Genomic DNA, 20,356 nt, shown 5'->3' on the forward strand with positions numbered 1-20,356 from the left:
GTCCTCTTTCTTTTCTTTCGAGTATCTGATTCCTTCCCGCCACTACCCGGCTATCACTGGGATAAAGCTGAATTTGTCCGTCGCCTCACAATGGAGTCCGCAAACACGTCGCCGGATTGGATAATCCGTTATTTTCATTCCGACACTTTGTTCGATCAATGAAAATTCTTGGCTATGCATATCGCATATATAAATCAATATTTTCCGACTCTATTTATATTTGTATTATCGTGTATCTTAATTCTTTAGAAATAGCTTCTTATAAAAATTACAAATTAGTTTTTATTTGTAGAATTCCTGATTTAATTAAATCTTTTGTTGCACGTCAAGTTCAATTCACATTTAATTCTTATCGCACGTAAGCAAGCCGCGAGCCATACACAACATTTCGTAAAGAATTATCACGGAGCGAATATAACAAGATTCGTCAATTTAGATAAGAAGCTTTCATTCGCATTCTGATTAAAAATTTTGCTCATGATCCCCCCACGAGAGCCGTAATATTTCAGCGCAGCTGCAAAGATAATAACCAGACTGACATATGTAAGACGGTGCCTGTTTTGCGTCAACACGTCCGCGACTGGTAACATCAGCGGGTATTTCAATTTCTTTATCTACATGGCATAAACTGCCCGGACATGAAAGGAGGATGCGGTAAAAGAAGGAAGAGAGATCGTTATCCCGCAACATCCAACAGCAGAAACACTCGCAATTTTTTTTCATTTGAACCCGACTCTCATGAAGATGAACGAGGATCCGATGGTGGCGCGAAACGCCTCGAAAAAGGGGAGAAGCGACTTTCTATCAGCCTTCAATTTTTCTGAAAAAGAGTGCCGGACACATGGCCCGCGTATGAAGGATAGAGCGGTGGTCGCGAAAATGGTACGTTTTATGGTTTTATAATGCGAATGGTTGACCGAAGGGGATCCCAGACCGATGAGGAGACTTGTAACACATGGCTGCCGCTTTCCTGATCGCACGCGTACAGGCGAGGAGGTATGTGTGCGCACGGGGGTGACCGCTCTTCAGCTGTCCACTACGAAACTGGGTAATGAGCCGTCACGTAGCCTGGGTTTACTCCCCAATAAAATCTATATCAGGATTTTGAAGGGACGCTTTTTTTTTTACTTTGCCATATATCATTCTCAGTACACTACTACTCTCCCGCTTTTCAGCTTATGACTACACGCCGCGGTTTGACAAAGATTTGATTTATCGTGGATCTCCTCGATGTATCATTTCGAGGTATCACATTTATCGTTCTTCTGAAATTTATCAGAACCTTATTTAAAAAGTAGATTCAACAATCTTAAAAAAATATGATATATTATATTATAAAAAATAACATATATGTAGATAAATATGAATTTTTACACAATTAATGTTAAATTGTTAACTGAGCTTTTTTCCACGAATGGTCAATAATGCCATAACATTTTACGCGCGACACAAGAAGTGATTTAAAATACTATTTTTAAATTCTTTCAAAGCGTTAATGTCTTTCCTCCGAGAAAAAACAATAAATCGTAAAAAATCATAAAACTTGTCGGCGCAATTAGCAATGCGCATGGCGCCATCAGCGTACTAAACGTACATTCGACTAAAATAAATAACTATGACTTGAGGCGACTTGATTTAAGAGGGAAGCCTGATGTTCCTGGATGTCATTCTGGTTTTAACGCTCTTCTTCGTGATCTTAGGCGCGCTTTAAAGCAACCCATCCCGAGTCCGATCAATAACACCGTACGTAAACGTACTCGCCATCGTCAGGAGTGATGGCTTCTCTAGTTTCAGGTACGGTTAAACGTGAGTAATGCCAAACAAACGGGAAAATATATCCATCTAGCAGCGGCGACGGCGACCACGTCGTGGGAGACGCAGCTATATTTACGCGGCGGTGGTTTCGCCTTTTTTTACGGGCGCCCACAGTCGACCCGTTATATTTAGCGCGCGCGTTCTCTCTCGGCCAAAGCACCACCTTGTGACGTGTCAGATGCGACAACTCGCGCTCGCTTTTTTATCAAATAGGGGGGGAGGAGGGGAGGGGAGAGAGAGAGAGAGAGAGAGAGTTAACCCTTCGTGGCACCGACGCTATTTCAGGGTGCATGGGAACGTCGTTCGGCAGGTGCCTCCGGCTGATTATAAATAATCAGAGTCTCGCCTCTTACGAAAGCGCTTGCCGGCCTCTCGTACGATATGGATACGCTCATGTCGAGGGGACTTTGGAATATAAACGCGCGTGCACGCACGACGCCAGGGAGTTAAACGACAGAGATATTTCTTCGTTCTATATATATATATATGTATCTACCGCCTTTATTAGACAAAATTCGTAATCAAAAATAAAAACAACTTGGCCGTCGTAAAAATTTTGTCGTTTCAAAATAAAATATTTTTATAATCAAATCTCAAAGATTTTAAAATTGTGTTAAAAAATACTTTAAATTAATAGAATACGACGTCCTATCTTCCCAAATATTTCTGTTTGCGTACTCAAACCAATGCGAATTGTACGATAAGTCGAATGAGAAAATCATGGTCGATCGAATCGCCATTCCCGAACGGGCGATGGCGAATCGGCGTGGAAGTGAACACGTGGAATTTGAAAGCTCGTGGGTTTCAACAAGTGCTTTCGCGGACCTGAAGTATGCAGGTATGTGGAAGCAAGCACTCATCCCTGAAGACCTCTTACACGTGCATACTCCACTTGTGCACAAAGCGGACCCGTATATTTCTGCTTTCCATCTCGAGAGCTCGCAGAGGCTCTCTCGAAAAGTGTGCCGTAGCGGCAATATGTCTCTCTCATATCTCTCTCTCTCTCTCTTTTTCTTCTCTCGATGCCTCTCTTACATGCTCTTTCCTTTCGTTCGCTGCGCGCTTGCAGCATGCACATTGTCATACAGTCGGACGTAAACAAATTTCCGAGGGAGATGCGTGCAGAAACGTTTCGCAGTTAATAAGCTGTTGGCGAAACATGGCGGTCATTAAATGTGCGTTTTCATTGTACGGCATGCACTCTCGAGGACCTCTGGGGTCGCGCAATCATCGGGTGGCAAAGCTGCGGTTAGAGAATATTTCACCCTGATGTGCCACTTGGCCTGTGGTTGCTCGTATCAAATGATGTTCTGCGCATGCCTTGCATGTATATTTAATGACAGGTTTTATAGCTGATTACTCCATACTTTTTACGACGTAAATTTTTCTAATAGAAATAATATTTTACTTCTACGGTTGACGGCTTTATTATGGTGAAAGGAAATATCAAAGATAGATGGACGACCGATCTAAAGAAACGCAAAATATGAAATTTGGGATCGAAAATCGGACACTCATCCAGCTCAATTCCCTTCGAGATCACTCGAGAATCAGGACCTATTCGTCCGGTACACTCGAGAAGATTAGACTGTCACAAGCTTTTCCACGTTTCACAATAAGCCACCGCGGGAATAGTACGGGAGAGAGCCGACCCGAGGGGCGTTACATCGCGAGTGACCGTATCCACTCGAAACAAAAATAATTCTATCTCTATAAGCGAACGAGAGCAACGGAATATCTTGGTGGAAAAACGAGGGACGACGAAAAGAATGAGAGAGAAAGAAAGACAAAAAGAGCGACAGATATCCGAGGCTACGTAAGCCTCTCGACAATAGGGAAGATATTTTCTCTAATGAACCAAGACGAGTACACTCCAGTGCCAATTACACTTCAACCGCGTTCTCCGTATTTCGCTCTACTTGACTTCTGTCATTTCAAAGCCAACGAAATGTCGGAGAGACAGGGGCAAGATAGGAGAAGGAGAGAAAAAGACATAGAGAGGGAGAAAGGAAGAGGACGACCCGCTGTGAAAGGTCTTCTCCATGGGCACCCGCGATCGATGCTTAAAATCTTGTCTCGCCTTCTCGTCTCTCGTTCGGAGCAATAAAGCGCGAGACGAGGAAGCGAGGCAGAGAGATAAGCCGGACAATTAATTTTAAGGCGAATCTGAAGATGGAGGAACTTTGGCGCGATGCGCCTTCGTTATGAAAGATCACTTACGCTCGGAAGTATGTACTCAGTTTTCTGTTGAAGAGCTCCGCAATCCTTTCGAAACAAACTCACGAGTCGTTGCAGAATACACTTTGCTACAAATAAGTAGCGCAATCGTTCAAATGCAAATTCTAATTAACAGTTTCGAATTTAGAATTGCGTTTATATTTTTAAATTAAAAAAAAATATATATATATATTTTCAAAAATGCTTAATAAATACTAAGCGTGCTATTGACTGTTTATTATTAAATATTTTCGAGATAAAAGTGACATAATATCATATTCGAATATAATATCGAGCTTTCGTATTACGTCAGATTATCACAATCAAGATAAAGTATGATACCTTCGATTAATGGCGGGCGAATAGTTCGCGTTACGCAAACGAGATGCGCGATTTCGCGACGACGGTACATCTTAATTTACCATAGATTACGCAGATCACAATAAACCAAGTCGATAGGGTCAGTCCAAGCCGTAAGCCTTGATTAACGGATTTAATTATGGGATTGTGTGCGGGGGCAGGATTGCAGCGGTCATTATGGGGGCCTTAGTAACCCGTATCCCATACACCGTGGATATATCTATGATGCTCCGTTGGTATACACGGTGTTCCTACATAACGTCCAATAATATGTGTACGTGAAGCAAACACACACAGCAACTAAATACATATTATTAAAATCGATATAGTTGTCGTAAAGCATACAAATCCACCGTCATATCGTCGATTTACAGCTTTCCGGATATAGTTTAATTATACTTGCGCGTAAATTTCAAACATTTTATTACACCCTGTACATAAAAGTCCGTCAGAACTCAATATCGCAGGGCTCTCGTGGCCCATGGGGAATAAGATTTTAAATACGAACCCCATCGCGCGCGAATGCCAGAAAAGCTGGCAAATGTGAAAGATAATTAAGTTCGTAATTAAAAGATACAATCGCACGAAAGCCTTTCACGGCGGCTAAGTGACAAAAGCAATCAATCAAAGGGACAAGCGTGGATTCCACTCACGTCGAGACGTTCGATGTATATATAGATATAGACGAGCGTATATTCGTGCTCGGACCATTAAGGCTCCTATCATTTGTTACTATCAGGGATCGGTGTATCCGTTAATACCATGTTTCACGGCTCCGTGATTCCACCGAGTATAAGCGTATTAAACTAAGTATTCCCGACGTGTAGAGGTATTGATTTCTTCGTGTCCGAAAAACTGCCGTTTACGAAGCCCTCGCTTACACGAGCAATGAAAGGATTAATTCTTTCACGGATGTTAACTCAGATATGAAACGCGATTGTAAACTTTGCACATAATTAGCAAGTAAACAATTTTAAGTGGATATTACTCATTTCTATCATCGTGATACGTACCTATCTACATGAATGAAGATTGTTATATTTATATATTTTTACATGCGTGTATATTTTATATCAGAAGAATATTATCTTTGCCACATCTCTAAGAATATATTATATAATGTGCTGTGATAAGCGAAATGTAATTAAGATCGCGTGATTCAGAAGCGAATACGTGAAGGATGTTCGGAATTTCGATTGCAAGATTACTCGAGACTACATTCTCAAGATGTCACTTTGCATGAATTTCCTCGGGCTGAAGCGTCTCGGAGAGAGCTCTCCGTAACCATCGGCGTATACAGAAGAGGCGGAACCCTCGGTTAAATGAAATCACGGTCAATCTAACGTTATGTAAATCGGCGGTCACTATCTGGTCAGTTTTGCATATGAATGCCAAAGGGACGGCACACTTACGGCGCCGTATACGACCTTGAGATGATGCTAATCAGTGCTCTCCCAGGAGCCGAGTTCCTATCTACGGTTCGTTTGGTTTAGTGCTTTCGGGAGTCAAAGCCGAATTGAGAGAGCTCGACTTGAGCACGCAGGGCTCGCACAGTTCGATTAAACAAGTTTGACATCGAGTAATACTAATGCTACAGATCTACATAATATTAAATTTTCGAAATCGTTTCAATAATGATTTAATTACGTTTTGTAATGAATCATTACAATTAGGATGATAAATAACATGATACTTTGGGCAGATTGAAAAAAATATACGCAAAGAAGGGTGAAAGCATTCGCATGCCGTGTATTTAAAATATTTTAATCAGACTATTTTGTGAGTTCCGCGCGCCGGCGAAGAATCTAATGCAAAGTGGTAACTCGTAACACCGCGCGCTTCTAATGTCACCGCATGGTTTCGATGACTGGGCCTGTACCGGGTAAACCTATGGGGTAGCACCTACTCGAAGACCGTTCATCGTGCAAGTATTGTCCGTCGACGGTTCGCGTCGCGATATCGAATTAAATGCGACCGAGCGACAACTGTTCTCCGTTTATCGACAGCGACGGTATTATCCCGAGGGGTGCGCACCCTCTGATTAAAAATTCTCGCGTGGTTAAGCCTCTGATAATGATCTTCCCTAACCCCTTTCCGCCCGTGGGGTTTATACAGTATGGTCTAAAAAACGATTGTACTTACTCAGTCGGCGTGCACCCGGCTAAAGCGCAAATGGCTCGAGGTCATCGCGAACAAGAGTTAACGATCGTTGTCAAGGATGGTGATGGTGCCGCCTTTTTTATCAATTGACATTTGCTGCGCATCAAAGAAGTCTCGAGATAATTCGTGAGACTTGTGTATCTGTAATCAAGAATTCTTTCAAAACTGATTATTTTTATTAATTCTTATACATATTTTTCATTCGATGTTATCTAATTTTTTCCTTCTATTTTTCATTATTTATTATTTATATGCAATTAAATGATCTTAAATATAAAAATATATATCCACATGTAATATTCATGTAATATGAACATATCAAAGATGCTTAAATTGCGAGCATGACCCTCCGCAGTATCGCATCGAGATACAATCTCTCAGTCATTTGGCCCGTTATTAATTAATATCGTGCCAAAGATTAAATGAATTCCTATTGAGAATTCTCATCTGGCGTCAAGCCAAGTGTGAAACAAGCGACCGCCCGCGAAATTTGTCATAGGCCTAACGACCCTCGTTATTAAAAGTAACGTTCCAGTGACCTCGCGTGATAATCCACTCACTTGACAAATCGAGATAATTGCAGCGGCAGCCCTTAATCTTCTCCTTGAGTGCCGTCCAACCCGACAAACAAAAGATATTTAAAGGCGCTAAGAACCTTTATTGCACGCGGAATTAAAATACCAGCTGCTTGCGTATACTTCATTATCAATTTATATCTCAATAAAAAAATATAAAAAAAACATATCACTAAATTTTAAAAGTTTAAAAAATCTTTTATGTATTTTAATTAATATAAATTACTATAATCAAATAATAAATATTAATATGATTGTATATAAGTCATAAATAAATATTACATTTTATTCGTGTCTAAAGTACTGCAGTTAGTAATGTGAATTTCGGCAATTCCCTGTGAAAATAACGCGGAACAATGAATCGTATACGAAATAAAACAAAAAAAGGGTATAACCGCGCGAAACTACGATGAATACCCAGCGTAAGTCCAGCGAACCGCGCACTTCCATTAATTAAATATTCAAAATCACCGTTAATCCGTTCATCCCGCACGCCGGCCGTTCACCATGACGGTCGAAATCAACCTCGATGAAGCCCGGACCGTTTCGGATCTCCGTGGCTTAGGCAAATGAAAGCCGCGGCGCTTGCATGCAAATACACACTTTTGTGCGCGAAACACGGTAGCGGGCGCTAATAAATTTTTCCACCACGCGGCGCGCCGCATTCGACGCGTGACTAATGACAGCGAATTAACGCGAAAGCCATACCTGAGAAAGCAATCGGGTGTTAGCGCGAAGGAGAGACAAAAAAACCGAAATCGCGACATCGCGGGGAGAAAAAAAGCGCCAGTCATCCTCTCACCGTGTTTGCCCAAGGTGTGACAAATTCCGGAAGATAGATCGATCGACCAGCGCCTCCCGTCGCGTTATATGCCTATCTACCTACCTGCCTGCCTGCTCGTTCGACCGTTCCATTCACATTCAAATGTGAAGTTAACGAACAAGGTGGTCTCGGTAATAAATGACACGGGCAAAAAACGCGAGCGTTTCCCGGCCCCTCTTCTATCCCCGGGTTAATTATTCAGGCTAAGGGGGTTGTAAGCAGATTGGTCTCACCCCTAAGCCCCTATCTCGGTACAACGAGGGTGGCAAGACGGGGCGGCGGAGGGATCGACCGAAGACTTTAAACCGCTCTTACTTACTGACTGGTGTGTCTGTGATTAGAACGAGAAATATGCTAAGCGGCCTACCAATTATCGGAGATTCCTAGTCACGGAATTACGCTGCTTGAAATAGGAAAATCCGCAATGCTGATATCAAAATAGTAACAATTTTATTAAAGTAATAATAATTATGTGAGGATTTGAATAATTTTAATATTATTAATCACTTACGATTGAGTTGTAATAATTATTATATAATATAATTAATTGTAATAATTTATTATATTATATAATAATTATTTTCTCAATTTTGTTAAAATTTTTGTCAAGTACATGGCACATAAAGTCTGTAAATATATAGGATGCGGTCTAAATAAAGCACCTATATTGACAAAAAGTTTTTAATAATCTCGAGTTTGCCAAATTCTAGACCATAACTCGGTCGTCGAACCTCATAAAATCAGGCTTGCCCAAAACGTTTGAATTGCGAATCCGAGTTTTTCTAATCCCAACGTACGATCAAAGTCCGCTATAAAAGGCATGGAGGAAGTTCAATCGCCTGCAGCGAGGGCGGAAATTAATTCCACGTTCGCGACAATAATTTTAGACGCGACTCTTTGAGAACGTAGACTGCAGCGGTCGAATACACGAAAGGGTAGTGGAAAATCGTAAGGGAACTTTGTCGTTTACTTTTACGACGCCATTAACGTGGCCGTCTTCCGCCATTCCGAACGCGAGCTGGACATCGTGACGTCATTGTGAAAGAGAACCAGAGAGAAGCGAAGGAAGCGAAAGAGAGTTAGAAAAAGAATTAGCCGAGACCACGAGTTGCCCAATCTCCATCCCGTTCCACTCGGTCTTTCTTCGTGCCTCGTACATCCTTCTATGGTATTATAGCGGTCGTAACTTCGACAAAGGGCAATATTCGAGTTACTCAAGTTGAATGAAGAATGTTTTAGCAAATTGATTGCAAAAAGAAGGAAGACTCAAACACACATGATATATAATAATGCGTCAGTAAATCGTAAAGAGCTTTATGCTCTCTTTTTATAAAAACGATAAAATTAATGCACAATTAAAAGTCTCACGTTAATTTAAACGAGTTTTCCTAATTTAGCTAGCATGTTTGCGGTTAATCGTCGCGGTAAACGAATAATACGACGACAGCCACGCCTTCGTCTGCAGGTGGCAGTTTGGTGTTGAAAAAAATAACAAATCGAGGAAAAAAGAGACGAAGGGAGAGAAAACACGGAGAGAAAAGAACGGAGTAAAGACGAAGGTTACATTTCGGAACTTGACACGCGTATCTAAAACACAAGTCTGGGCCACGTGCCGAAAGTCCCCTTGCCTGTCAAGTCACGTGACCGTGCGTAAAAGGGTTGAGATTTTCCAGCCCGGACTTTTCGTGGCGCGACTTGACAGATCGTCTCGCTAAGTCTGACTGATACTCGTCTCCGCCACGGGCCTCGCTTTAATTATGAGATATTATTCCGCGATCGCGCCCCTCTAAGCGCGATCGGGTTTAATGCCTTTTTAAAAGGAGATCAAGCTTTACGTACCGTGGCCTTACGGGGGTTGACGACATCAGTCGTCGTCATACAATAGCCGCCGTAGTTTCAGAACGAAACAATTAGCCGAGCATCGTTTCTACAAGCAGGGCGTGAATCTCTGTCGGCAATACGAGAGAAGATCAAAGCTCTCGCATTTGTACGCTAGGCTTTTCGATCGGCTCCCCCCGCTGTCTCTCTGAGCCAGAAAGCGCGAGCTGGAGACAATATTATTCCTGCAAGAAAGTCGTTACTTCACGCTCGGTCGCCGAAACTTGGTGAAATTCTAAAATCTCGAAAGGTTCCGGGCAATATCCCGGGAAAAGTTCCGACACTTTCTTAAACTTTCAGGCAATGTCTAGATATGATATCCAGTTTATTGCAGTCTACTCAACAACGCCCAAGAGCTCGGCTATGATTTTAATCCTCGCATTCTCTCTTACGTATCTTCGTGGACGATATTCGCGATATAAAACAGTTTTAATTAAATTCTTAAGCAAAGGATATTGTGTATTAAAAGTACGTGTAAAAAATATTAGTTAATATATTTTAGAAATCTCTAAAATTTTATATCATTAGCTTTTACTCTTTATTTAAAAGTGGAACGCGGATATAACTAGAACTTTAAAAAAGATTAATTACAGCATAACATAACGTTTTTATAAAAACAAAAATAAAATAATTATTCAATAATCTTTATTATAATAAAATAATTACATAATTGAATATTAACTTCAATTGCAAACTTGTACTATATTACTTGTAACTATAACTGAGATTATATTGTAAACTTTAGTAACCGCTCGTTAATATTGTTTTAGCAAATATCCTGCTCTTAATGTTTCCAAAATTATTGCAATAAAATACATTAGGTATGCATCCCGCATTAAGGTAACGATCTTCTAAGCAAAGCGTGAAGAAGGGCAAGTTCAGGAAGATCTGCAAGCGCCGCGTCACGCGCATTACGGACAATAATATCCCGCGCAACTTTGGCTTGCCACCATCGGAGGACGAAAGAAACGAGTGATGGATGCGCCCTGTAATCCACGCTAACTTCCTAGGGATTTGGCGGCGACGGTTGCTTCTGGCCTTACGGCGCCTCTCGCATCACCGACACAAGCAGGCAGGCAAGCAGCCACCCCTAATTCAAATCTAGCCTAAAACCTCGAAATCAAGTCAAGTCACTAAGTCTCTTCTCCCGCGGGGCCGTGCCCGGCGCCTCGAGACGCCGTTCTAATTAACATCGTGTCGCTCCTACGGCTTAAGTCGCGGCGCACGACGATTGAAGACATCGTCTTCCGAAAATCATTAGAAGAGGGGAGAAGAGGCCTCGTATAAAGAGATAGATGAAGGGGGGCGAGAAGGCGCGCGGGTAGATTTTGGCTGTCAAGTCAGAACGAGAGACGGAAAATGGTCGGATAAATGGAGGCAGGCCGACGGGGAACCCGAGAGAACGAGTCTCTCCTCTCCAATCGAAGAGTGGAAGCCAGAGAGGCGGCGGGATTCAAATTTTCGCAAATCATTCTGCGGGATGAGGGGGCAGGGAGTATTCGGTAACCCCTTTTCCCGGGATTATCGGGGACCCATGTGGCTCTGGCTCGCTGATGGCTCGTTACCGAACCGTGCCTCTCCTCGATAACCGACAGATATTGCTATTTATGAACGTCGCCGAGCCCTCGTCACGCCATCGCCAGCGCATCTCTTTGTCTTTCGTCGACTATACGCGTCGCCGTTTCTATGGTGATTGCCGGCTCCAGTCACGCGTCCCTGACACGTGTCGAAGATAGTATTCCGCGAGACGATACGCTGATGTTGTCAATCAAGATGAATCGACGTCAAGGAAACGATCGCTGTTTTCAAACTGTTGGTTACGTTGATAAAACACATGTTGAACAGAGTTGAAGATATTACAAGTTAGAGCATCATAGAAAATCATTTGGTATCTTGTCATCTTTAAAGCACACATAAAACTATCCATTTTAATCATAAATGTATTTGCTTTATATAAAAACAATATAAGACAAGTTAAAGCAAGATCGAATAAAAAAAAACCCGAAAAAAATAGATAATTAAATTATTTGATGTCTTTTAAAATAGGCATAAAAATATTCTTTTTAATAAATAGATTAATATTATTAAAACTAATATATAATTTGGAACAATGTAAAATAAGAAAATCAAGAAAAATGTATAATAGATAAAATGAAAATTAAAAAATACGATTTACATTTTAAAAGAAGTAAAACTTAATCGAGAATTCTATTCTATTCTATTCCAGTCAATTTTAATCGCCTCATATTAATTAAGCTCTAGATTCAAATATTTCATCGTCCATGGTATCGTATCTCTCTACCCCAAAGTTACCAATGTCCGGCTTAAGTAAACGAAGCAGTCGCCGCAGGGGTTGCTGCGATAGACTAAGATATTTGTCACCTCATTGTTCGTCTCTTGGGCCCTGAGCTAAGTTCACGGACGGAGTTTAATGTCACGCAATTCCTGCGAGTGCCGCAAGGATTATTCCTGCGGGCAGGATGTGCTGCGATATATCTTGCGCAGTTCGCTGCTGAAACGAGCCCATTTCGACGAGCACGGAGAAACGCTAGATTCCCTCTCACCCCCTCCCTCCCTCTTCCCCAAATCCGCAAGCTCGCAAGTTCCGGCGAGCTTTAAACCGACGAAATAGCGAAACGGAGCGCATCCCGAGATATTACGGCGCGAGTCTTAATTAGCGCGACTTCCAAAACGATCGCCGTGCGTAACTGCAAAAGGCCAATGACGACGGGTACTGTTACCTCGTTAAACACGCTGTCGTTAATTAATCTGCCTCGTAGCAATGTTCCAAGTTTCTCTTTGCCCTTACACATGTAAGCGAGAAGCCGAGCGTTTATAACGTTGCGTTCGATCGCAACGGAGACGGAACGTGTCCATGGAATATTTCAATCGCCGCGATAATGACTGACTTTCACGCTCGGTGAAGTTCCTTGGTCGCGAGCAGATCTGCAATCCGATAACAGTCGCGGTATTAATTCAGCGTTTCGCTGCAACGCACGCACTGCCAAGCGATTTCGAAAGATACGTGCAAATGGTTTGTTGATATAATTTCGCGACCTTACGATTATACGGTATATCGTAGCACGATGAGAGCGAGTCGGAGATCGTTTACCGTAATTATACGGGCGGAGCTGATGGTGGCAATGTATGTTGTACGTATAATGGCAAGCTATCACAATATCGAAGCCGTGTAGTGTCGTGCCGAGGTCCCTTTCGTGATCGGTAGAGTCGATTTGTAGCGTGCATTAGTTATCAACATTCCGCTGGCTGATTGCGCGGCTACTGACGCACGGAATAGAAATGTTCTCTGACTGCTACATCGCGAATGTTGCAAAATAATTAATACAGATACACAAATTGTTCTTCCTATTTAATTTTATTAATAATTCATTGCATATGTATACATGTATATATTCGAGGCATTTTTTTAAATATGTGTATATAAACATTCCGCCCTAAACACGTGTTTTACAAGAGAACGACCGTGGTATTTAGTTAAGAATAAAACATTACGTTTTGTGTAGCCGTTTATTACATTCGACAGCTATATTTGTAACCGACGAACCTTTCACGACGGGAAATACGAGCTTCTTGCATCGAAAGACTGTAACACGATCTCTCCCTTTCACAGACAAGCTGTTAATTTTCTAAATTTAGAGGGTAGACGTAAGAAAGCTCGATCGCCGTAGCGGTCATGGAAACGAGTTATCTCTTACCCTATTTGTTTTCAGCAGCTGACTGCGGCGGGGGGATAAGAGTGGTGCGCGAAAGCGACGAAAACGCATCGGGTCGAGGACTAGGTAGCGAGGGCGGCCCCTCGCTCCCTAGGGGACATCATCAGGGAAATTGGATTCGGCATTTTTCAAATCCTACCCCGAAAACACTCGTATAGATGTTCGACGAGACCGGTCGCGTCGAAACCGTATTTTCGTCCCTAAGAGGCTAGTGCTTGACAATCAAATTACACCATTTTTATGCCGCTTAGGTCGAAAATGGAGGAAAAAAAAAAATACGACGTACGGTGCGTCGATTGAACGAGATGCAGCGCATAAAATTTTAACGAGATTATTTTGACGGTTGCTGTCACAACTCTTTCTTTTCTCTCAACAAAAATATGATACTTAAACGCACAGATATAATTATAAAAAATATTTTTGTTATAATATCATGTATATTCGTTCTCTAAAAATCATCATAAGGAGATTAATCAATAAGTGAGCCGAGAGTCCCCTTTTCCACTTTATTACATACGCGACAAGATCAGATTGGAAGGCTAACGGATGATTTTCGTCGGAATTCGACCTCGTCACCTCGAGACGATCCCTCATTTCACAGTTCCAACCAAAGATTAAGATCTACCCCTTGAAGCGTCAACTTGCTGCTTCGCTCGCGGCTAAGTTTCGCGCAGCCGTAACTCATCGCCGGCAGATAACGTCGGTCGATGTATTATTTATCCTCGTTGTCACCGCAATTATTCATATCACTACACTATCGTACCACGCCTCGGTTTCCGCTAGCAATCAAATGCGACTCGTCTGCTTATTATCGCGTTTCAAGGTAGCAGATACGTTGACATGTTCCATTTCTCCAGGGTACGGTAAATTAGCAATATTATGACATATTAACACATTATAGGACAAATATATAAATAATAAACTAAGATAAATAAGTAAAATAATATCAAAATATAAATTAGTTCATTTTGGAAATGATACGAGCTGCATGTTTTCATTTAATAATGAATATGAATAAAAAAACACTTCCAATAATTAACTATTGTTATAAATTAAAAAGAAGATAAAGTTATGTGGAACAATAGCATAATAAAATTATACGCGAGAAAACGTGAGCGCCGAAACTTGCGCGGTAGTTTCATCAAATGGAGATGTAATTGCGAATAAAGATTAGCCGAAGAGCCGAAGCGCTATCGCGGCAGACAGAATCTCGCGAGACGAGAGCGCATCTAGTTAGTACGTTTACGACAGTTCGCGGGTAGGAAGGAAGGAAGGAAGGAAGCGAGACGGGCATTGTCATAAAACGTAAGCACGGAAGATATCTCCAAGTGTGAAATATTTCAGTCTAATCCAGCAATATCATAAAGAACGCTCGGCGAGGCGGCCGCGTACCGACGAGACGCGCACCAAAGTCGTAACCAAGCATTAGGGCTGTTTACAAAAGGCCCTTCGATGCCGCGTCGCGCGAGGTCGTCGTTACTCGGGGGATGCCCGGCGGAGCGTACGGCTACGAAACTCACCACCTGGGTCCTCCTCACCCTTATTATCAACAATCGTAAAACGCTAAATTGAAAGTCCTCGAAGGATAAAGCGGCAGGAAGGAACGCGCCCTGGCTGCGAACAAGATCTGCGGTTAAGGGCAATTTCGGCAGTCGGCATAAAAAGGCACTTTACAACGAGAATCGCTAACACGCGACCGTAAAATACATTTCGCTATCCGCAGCTGCGCGAGAGGGCAGTATAAAGAAAGAATAATGCAAATTCTTGCAACATTGCAATTAAATAGCAAGTCTAAAATGGAGACATATTTGTACGAGAAAAAAAAATGTCATATGAAACTTCTGCGTATTTTCCCCCGGCCCTTTTGACGGATTATTTCCGATTACTCGAAGAAAAAATTAACGGAACAGCAACGGCAGGATCTTGAGTGTCTAACGATTACTTCTCGAAGAGAAGTATCTACGAATTCAATCTGTCTGAGGTGACAAGACAAATGTACCGTTGCACTCCGTCTCGCATCTCGATCCTGTCCACCTCTCGCAGGAGCCACGGTCTAGTCAATTAGCCAAAAAATTGGGGCCGCGCCAGTAAATACCTAGAAAAAGTAATTCGATTGAAAGGGAGCAGGCTATAGAGATAAGTGAGAGAAGATGCCAGTCATCCCCCGGTAATTAGTCAAGGGTCGCTAGAGTGCCGTGAGGAATTCCGAGTTCGAGTTCGGGTATCATCCCCGGCAGATACACACGGACAGGAGGGGTCGGATTCTACGGAGGAAGGATAAGCCCGGATCCGCAGGCTGATACCCCGTGGAAAAGTTTCGCGTCCGGCTTGGATTTGATTGATTAGCCCCGCGCGGAATGGAGTGTCGCGATTGTTTCCGGCAGAGTAATCGTGGCTACTTACACACGAGTGCAAACGATCGACCGTATTCTCCCGCTAATGGTAACGATATATGTATACAGAGTGTCCCCTCCAAGCAGATACAAAGTTTTCCCATTTTGTCACAATTATTTCTCGTTGCAAAAATAATGAGCTAGAAATATATCGTGAGATAAGTATTTTTTTTTTAAATATTTATATACAATATATGTGATAGACATTTTCTCTGTAGCGATAATGGCATATCTATGTCAAACAATTACGAAAATCAATCGCGTAAAAGAAAAAATTTATAAAAATCGACAGCGGCTTAATGCTTTTTTCCGCTATTTTTCGCAAATACATTAATTTGCATAACATTTTTCAAGACGAAACAAATTAAAAATCGAAAGCATATCCTTGTTAACCGATTGAAGAAACCAATGGCGTGACAGTGCATACATGTATCTATTATTCGCGGGTAATGCTTTTTTACTGTCACCAGCTGAAAAATATATCTGTCACACATGCGCATAATGGAGGCGCGGATACGACAAAATCGAAACTTCGCAGCTACGCAGCTATGTCGTGTTTCATTACGTACGCGCGCGCGCGAACGCCGGGGATAATACATTTAATCAAGAACGAAAATGGTTTCGCCATGCGAATTTCAATTCACGCGCGCGCGCGTCATAGCGCTTTTTCCGGGAAATATCCATTAAGCCACGGGTATTATAACCATGCCATAGCGAGCCCTTCAAAATACCATCGGACATCATGAATAGCCCGGATCCATTCGACGGAACGTGACTCGTGATCCGCGATGAGCCGATGGTTTTTCCCTCTCCCTTTCTCTCTCTTTCTCTGTCTGAAAAGCTCATCGCGTTTCATAAAGAACGCTAACATTTGGCGCTCTCTCTCTGCCACGGAGGGCAGAGGGGTTAAAATGTCAACCGCGATGAATGGTGCGACCTGGATCATCGAAAGATACGTACGTGACATTTCGCGGTGTATCCGCGGCTGTTGTAACGTCGAATTACCAGCATTATAGTACGCACGTGGTGCGTACGCGCACGCAACGCTCGATACCCCGGGAATGTTACGTAGGTGCTTCCCGAATACTATGGACTGTCGACCAGTCCAATGGGTATACGTATTGGACTCTGGACAGCGGTCATCTGTCACTGTCAAGCCCTACCATCCCGACTGCCTTACGGTCGACCGGGTGTCGTCGGTGAGGAGGAGGAGGAGGAGGAGGAGGACGAGGAGGAGGATGACGATGAAGGGAGGATCGAACCCTCCCGGTAACACGTGCCGATGTCTACGCTCTCTCGGAGAGAACACCCCGGTTGTATATATTATATACGCGAGCATTGCGAGAAGAGGGAGGGAGATATATCGTGAGACACGTAATGTATATACGCGATATAAATAAAGCGCCATATTGCGTTAATTACGTTCGAGCGGCGTGTCGGCACTCATAGCGTGGCCTCGAGCTTCGGTTTCGAGCGACGATAAAGGTTCACTAAACACGTGCCCGCTGAATTTAGAGCGGCCTTTTCCTTTATCCGAGAACGCTATTTCATCAACGACGAACGTACGGTGCGCGAGGGCAAGCTAATTTCGATACGTGATTAACATTGTTAGCGGGATAATAGACGGAGAGAGAATTGACGGAGGGGAAGGGTTAATGGATTGACGTTTCTCCTCGCTCCCGTGTCCCAATTGCGTACGTCTAATATACGTCTGTAAACGTCGATGCGATATCTCTCGCGCGACGTCTACCACGCTTAAGGTACATACGTATACACCACGTTGCCATCCACCTGATTATATGATACGGAGGAGGTATCGGAGCGGTACAATGCCGGGAAACCGCTTAATCAAGGTAGTCTCGATGCCTCGGAGCAGTACTCAAGTTAATGTGATATTTGCGAATGTGAAAGGTTAGCAAACCGATCCATAATTCAAAATCAACAATTACGATAAGATGCCTCGCTTGGGCAACTACTAACGCGCGTTTACGCAATCGACGTGAAATCTATATCTAATTTAGAGCGCTCTTCGTGAGGTATCATTGGGGAAAGTTTCTAAATAAAGGAAAGTTGTCGCGTAAATATAAAGGAAAGTTTTATATTTAATTTTATAACGTTCTACATTATTTCTGATTTTATTCGAGATTGTTGATCGTAAAATGAGAAGAAATCGATAAAAAATAAAATTACAGATGATAAAAAAATATCACGACGCACAATTGAGCGTTTAGACGAACGCTTGCTTTAAACGGAAGACGCGATCGATATTCAAGCGATATCCTCGCGTGTCGGAAGATGCATCCGTTAAATAGCGGCGCGACTCGGGGGTTCGCATAGTGATGATTAATAACTGGCCGTTCACGTCGCATTACTCATCGACGTTGTGCTCGTAGACTTCCGCCAGACGACGAGCGTTACTTACGAGTCTGCGGTTACGAGCTAAACGACGAGCGAGTCACACCACCCGCTCGTCGCCTAAGCACCGCGAATGTTATTACACTAAACGGCGAGTTTCGGTGACGCAAGACCGCGGACGACACTTTTTCGCCGTAATCGACCTCCTAGATCGTATGTCAAATATCGTTACCGCACGAGACGGCGGTAAATATTTACGGCCTATACCGAGGAGAAATGCAGCGGTGTACCGCAGGACGTGCCAAACAGTCTTTATAGCTTTTAGCCAATTATCTTTTCCACGTTATTGTCGCTAACCATGAGAAATATAGAAAGAACATCGTGGCCACGGTCTCAAAGGCAACTATTATCCGTTATAATTCACGAGAAATCGAGGTATACCAGCGGTTATTTGTACGATTAAATTCAGTTCGTCGCAGTTTCACATATGCAATTACGTTGATTAAGCAAGAAGAAGAGAATAGCGACTTAATACGATATACTGTCATCGTTACGAGCAATTGATGCTTTTCACATTTCGCTCGCAATCACACGCCGTGATAAATCATTAGGTTATTACCTTGAGCCCTGTAATTTAATATATACACAATGTTGAAGAGAGAAAGCGCTTCCGACGACGCGATCGCCGCTGTAATGACGAAGTTCTCCTAGTAACCTTCCGTATTCGCCGGAAGACAGTTGGTCGGTCGGCCTTTCGGTTCGTCGCAACAATATTTTACAATCTAACGGATTTTACGAGCAACTCCCAGCGGTCCCACGGCTCTTCAATCTTCCTCAACGCGCCTATGAATATAAATACGAAGGCGACGGTGATTTATGCGGCCGGAGGAATGGGCAAGAAAGAGAGAAAGAGACGGAGAAAGGGAAGGAAGCGGCGATTCGATACTTCGGGACTCACTTTATGTCGCGGTCAGTGTTTATGCCCCAGATTTTAGCACCTCCCCGAGGGCATTTGAGGTTCCTCCCTGTTGAGAGCTCACCAATTTTTACGATGAAACTGCTCCTCGCCGCTTTTTACTCCCTTCTCTCGTGCCTGACTTCTTTAAGAATGACCTCTAACCGTTAACAAACTGTGTCGCGAGCCGAAGAAATAAATCATTCGCGGCAAAAAATTGGGAAAAGAAAGAATAGTACATTTAATATCTTTAACAAATGCGTGTTCTTTTCTTGAATTTACAATATTTCAAATAGCGTCGACATTCTTTTCTCTCCTTCGCCGAAATAAAATATAATTAAATTATAAATAAAATTATTAAAAATACAACAATCTGTGATTTTATGTGTAATAAAATTTAAAATCAATAAATCCTAAGTAGATGAAATATTTCTTGATTCGAAAGTCGACGAGGACTTTTCGCTTTTACGAGGAAGCTGAGTGAAGATAATACACAGCGTGCAATTTGCATGCGTAGCAAAGTGCACAGGCGCCGCTTACGGTACTGTTTACGTACGCGGGATGCAATCAAATGTAGCGGCGTAATTTCCCAAACTTCGGAACCGAAATCCAGCGCGGAGTCGTTATTAAGCCCCGATAAGGGATCGTTACGCGCGCGGCCCATTGTTGCCCGCAAATCTGACGTACGAGAGCGGTCATCGATCCGCGGCGGGGAAAGGAAGGGTAAGAGAGGGAAGAGGGGAAGGGCCGCTTTCTTTGATCGACAGGTAATGACAGTTTAAACCGTTTCGACGACGGCGGGGTAATCGCTGTCGCGGCCGGTTTAGGTTCTTCGTGGCGCGCCGCGCCAATAATTTCCCCGGCGAACGGTAATCCTTTCCGCATGCAGCCTATAAGCTCCGTGTATGCCTGCGGTCTCCGCGCGCAATACGCGTAATGCATTTGATCCGCGCTAAAACGCATTCGGATGCGCAGCTCTGTCGTTTCATGCGCTTACGAACTTCGGCCTCGGCAAAAACTCCCATGTATTCTGAGAGAGAGAGAGAGAGAGAGAGAAAGAGATTTCCGGCGAGCCGGTAGAGAACAATGCA

At 42.9% G+C, this 20,356-nt stretch overlaps 1 long non-coding RNA gene across 1 annotated transcript in view; it reads right to left on the bottom strand.

The window, feature by feature from the left end:
• LOC126848197 (uncharacterized) overlaps positions 1-20,356 on the bottom strand; it is a 174,124-nt gene that overhangs the window by 48,836 nt on the left and 104,932 nt on the right. The window lies entirely within an intron of this gene.

This window comes from Cataglyphis hispanica, chromosome 3, assembly GCF_021464435.1.
Source record: "Cataglyphis hispanica isolate Lineage 1 chromosome 3, ULB_Chis1_1.0, whole genome shotgun sequence".
Taxonomy (NCBI): Eukaryota; Metazoa; Arthropoda; class Insecta; order Hymenoptera; family Formicidae; genus Cataglyphis; species Cataglyphis hispanica.